Below are 3,859 nucleotides of genomic sequence, written 5' to 3' on the forward strand. Positions count from 1 at the left end.
ATTTCTATTTTCTTTTTTCTTGTTCTTAAATGGTTTTAGCGAGTGTCAAACTAAGCATGTTTTTATCCAATCTAGCTCAAACTACATGTATTGCGTAAAAGAGATCTAACTGTGAGAAAAAGACGAAGTTGACAATCAAAAAAAAAAATGTTACAAAATTTGATGGCATAAATTCGTCAGGTGTTTTGTCCAGATTTGTGGGATCGATGACAGCTCAAGAGAAGTTAAGTTTAGTATGCCCCATATATTCTCGTAAAATCCAAAATGGCGGCAGCGCAGTTGTAACCCCACCGTACCTCCACATATTCGCAAATTTTAATGCATGGAAAATAAATAAGATTTTGAATGTCTGTGTAACTTATGTTCATTTTTTCGATTCAAAAGTCCAAAGCAGTAGTGAGTTTTCGGACGCCGAAGCTGAATTAATATGAAAAAATAGGCACAGAATCAAGTCAGGGATAAGATTTATAAAAATCATGACAATTTATCTAAATGGCTGGATACCTATCGTTTTCTAACCTTAAAGATATTTGTTGTTCAATTTGCAATCAGAAAGTGCATTGCTAGTATTCCAATTCGCTTTTTCTGCATAAATATTAGAGATTTGACAATTTTCTCTATATACATGTAATATGATTAGTTTTAATTTTTAAGTTTCAAGAAATACTGCGGATACATTTACAGAACTTTGCGGATTCAGAGATACTTTAATGAGTAATTTTCATACACTGTAACTTAACTGCTAATTTTATAAATCTGAGGTTCGGACTAACTTAAATTTTTTTGTTCATTGCAACTCTTTTTCACAAATAAATGGACGCTTTTGTGAACATGAAAAATCATTCCAAGTCCCGTTAAGAAAATGTGCCATAAGAACGCAATCCTCGTTGCCAACATTGTTTGGTTCCCCTGGGTACCAGTTTTGATAAGCCTCGTTTTCAAGTAGCGTATTACTATGGCTCCAGATGAAGCGGCCCTCAGTTTCTGTATCATTAGCTCCGATCCATATAACAGAAATCCATTTATTTTCCTTTGCTGTAAAAATTAAGAAAAACTTGTTTTATTTAAATTTTAAAAGAACAAAATGCTTCTCTACATTTCCATACCTAAGTTATGCGTTTATAGTGTTTTCATTTATCTAAAGTGTTCAATATTTATGCCCCTGCAATCGAAGATTCCATGGCATAAAGTTTTTTAGCCCTTCTCTGTCTATTTACAATGAAGCTGTCTCTCTGTCTGCGTACCTATCTGTGCTCAAAACTTTGACCTTTAATTGGTTGGAGCTATGGATCTCACATTTCACATGTCAATTTCTTGTGCCTTTATTTCAGTACTCACAAATTTGACCTCTGGACTTTGACTCCTGAGTTTGACCAAAATTTGCAATATACAGTTTTAACCCTGACAATAGCCTTTGAACGGTATGTATATATAATGGCCTTTATGCTTCCTATGTGTTTAAATGCCATACCATTTCAATTATATAAATATTTTGACCCTATGGGCGTAACCTATGAGTTTTACTAAAGCTAAACTTTAACCGTAAAGTTAACTTGTGAACCCTTAAAGTAACAGTGCCTTCAAATTTCAGAACTGTATTCCATTTGTCAATGCCTTCTTCGGATACTAACAATTTAGACCTATTGACGTTGACTAGCAGTTTGGCGTTGTCTGAAACTTTCACTTGGCAATTACTTTTTAACAGTAGATGGTAGGGCTTCTACATTTCCCATGTGTATTTCCTATGTACTCCCCCAGATACATTTAATTTTACCATTTCACTTTGGAGTTTGACCACATTAAAACACATTAACTTTGACCATAACATTTTAATGATTAGGAGTGGAACTGTCATACTTCACAGGTTTATTGAAAAAATTCTTATTGGGAAACATTTCTCATCCCTTGATCTTGGAGTTTGACTAACAATTGAGAAACTTCAACTTTTGGCTTAAAATGTCATATGGGAGAATCCGTTTTACACAAACACATAATATTGTTTTGATCGAGAATATGTACAGGTATTTGTTTTCACTAAAGTATGAAATGTCTCCACTTCACTACAAAAGCGTCCTGTTTTTCATGCAGTGCTCAATTTAAAGGCGATCGACTTCAGGGAAATTGATGATGCCAATCATATTGTGGCGAAGGAAATACAAATTATACGATAATTTAAAAAAATATTTTTTCTGTCTAATAGAATGTCTACGAAAATCAGAATGATAATGATAAAGTATTATATTCTTACTCGTCTTTCCAAAGAAGGGATTCATCAATTTCTGTGTTATCCAAGTATTTTCGCTCTCTGAGTTTATTTCTGACAAATATGCCTGAAATTCTTCACATTTCTCCTGTTAATGACAAATTAGATAGAAAAAAAATACATCACAAATAATATGGAATTGAAACTGACTTTTGATATTAAAAAAAGTACCTTGGCATCCTGCCAAGACAGCTGCGATCCTTGGAGTAAATAGATGTGGTCCTCGAAAAGTTTCCATTCTGTGAAAGATGGTGAATATAGAAACATAACCCGTTGATATAAATTAAAAATAAATAATGTCATCAGCTCGATGACATACAACATAGAAATCATATGCTATTAAGCTTGACTTTCTCTAATTATTGAATATTTAATGCGTTGATAACAGTTTATGTGACCATTTTTCATCACATAGTTCCATTTTGAGAAGCCGGAAAACAAGGGCTATACGAGACACTGCATTTAAAATAAATAGTCAAGAATCAGTAAACTAGAGTGGAATTAAACGCTTCATTAAAGCTGCTGTAAAACTTGTTAAGAATCCCAAAGATATATTAACTGAGATATGTGAAATTTACAGCAACCTACGTCTGTTTTATATAAACATGAGCAGGTGGATTTAAATGAACAAATCTGATATAATGGGCATCAATATAATGGGTACCGTCCTTTGCGACAAGGACATACACATGTACAACAACAAATGTATATTTGCGAAAATTCAACAAATTATCACTGAGTATGTTTGATTGACTTTAAAACACATAAAAAAATTTGATAGACATCATTTTGGGGATGGTTCACACTGTTTTTAAGAAACATTTGGTAGTAAGAAGTTTAATAATCAAAGGTCACCCAATATTTTGAAAAATAAATGAGAACGACAGCGTGTAGGAATATTTAAAAATACAAAAAAAAAATATACTTATCCATGTTTGTCTAAAATTCAAACAGATTATGAATCTTTAATCCATTTTGCTTTAAACTCTCAAAACAAATTCACAATGAGATACAGGTGACAAAACAGCAAAGGTCTGAATAGAGCAAATAATTGCAAGAGGACAAAAACAGTTTTATATGCTATTTTCTTAAATATTAGTGGTCGTGTTGTTCAAATTCTTATTGGGGGAGTTATTTCAATTTCTGGAAGAATCTAGAAAACTTTTTTTTTGCAAAAAAGTGAAAGGTTTATGAGAAGAAGGAGCCAGAATGAGGAATTAACTACATCATTTGTCTTCAAGACAGCGTCCAAACCCACAGGCTATGGAGAGTATATGAGTTCTGTGGATAAAAAGAAAGTTAATGTTTTGTCACACCAACAATATTGGCCAGCACTTTCAACCTTTGAAATGTTTCATTTCCCAAACTTAAAAAAAAACACCTTTCAGAAACAAAAAACAAGTACAGGAAAACATAGGATCTGCCATATTCCAGTATACGAAGTGTCATACTCAAAAATGTGTTCTAAAAACAATTCGAAATTGAATAAAAATGTTGCGGACATGTGTTTCAATTAAAAGATAATATTTCAGTTTAATCATTAAGACTTAATCATAGAAAAGCGTATTTTGTTTCTTTCCGAGCTCCGATGACATT

The 3,859-nt window shown here is 32.5% G+C and overlaps 1 long non-coding RNA gene across 1 annotated transcript; it reads right to left on the reverse strand.

Annotated features, from left to right (window-relative positions):
• Nucleotides 1-976: 976 nt before the first annotated feature.
• Nucleotides 977-2,503, reverse strand: LOC134229422 (uncharacterized). The gene is made up of 3 exons (XR_009984173.1): nt 2,435-2,503; nt 2,249-2,351; nt 977-1,035 (listed from the first exon to the last, which is right to left on the reverse strand). It is a non-coding gene; the product is annotated as an uncharacterized LOC134229422 (long non-coding RNA).
• Between the last annotated feature and the right edge of the window lie 1,356 nt (nt 2,504-3,859).

Source organism: Saccostrea cucullata, unplaced genomic scaffold, assembly GCF_032062105.1.
Source record: "Saccostrea cucullata isolate Sc308-1 unplaced genomic scaffold, CSIRO_AGI_Scuc_v1 ctg4466, whole genome shotgun sequence".
In the NCBI taxonomy this organism is placed as follows: domain Eukaryota; kingdom Metazoa; phylum Mollusca; class Bivalvia; order Ostreida; family Ostreidae; genus Saccostrea; species Saccostrea cuccullata.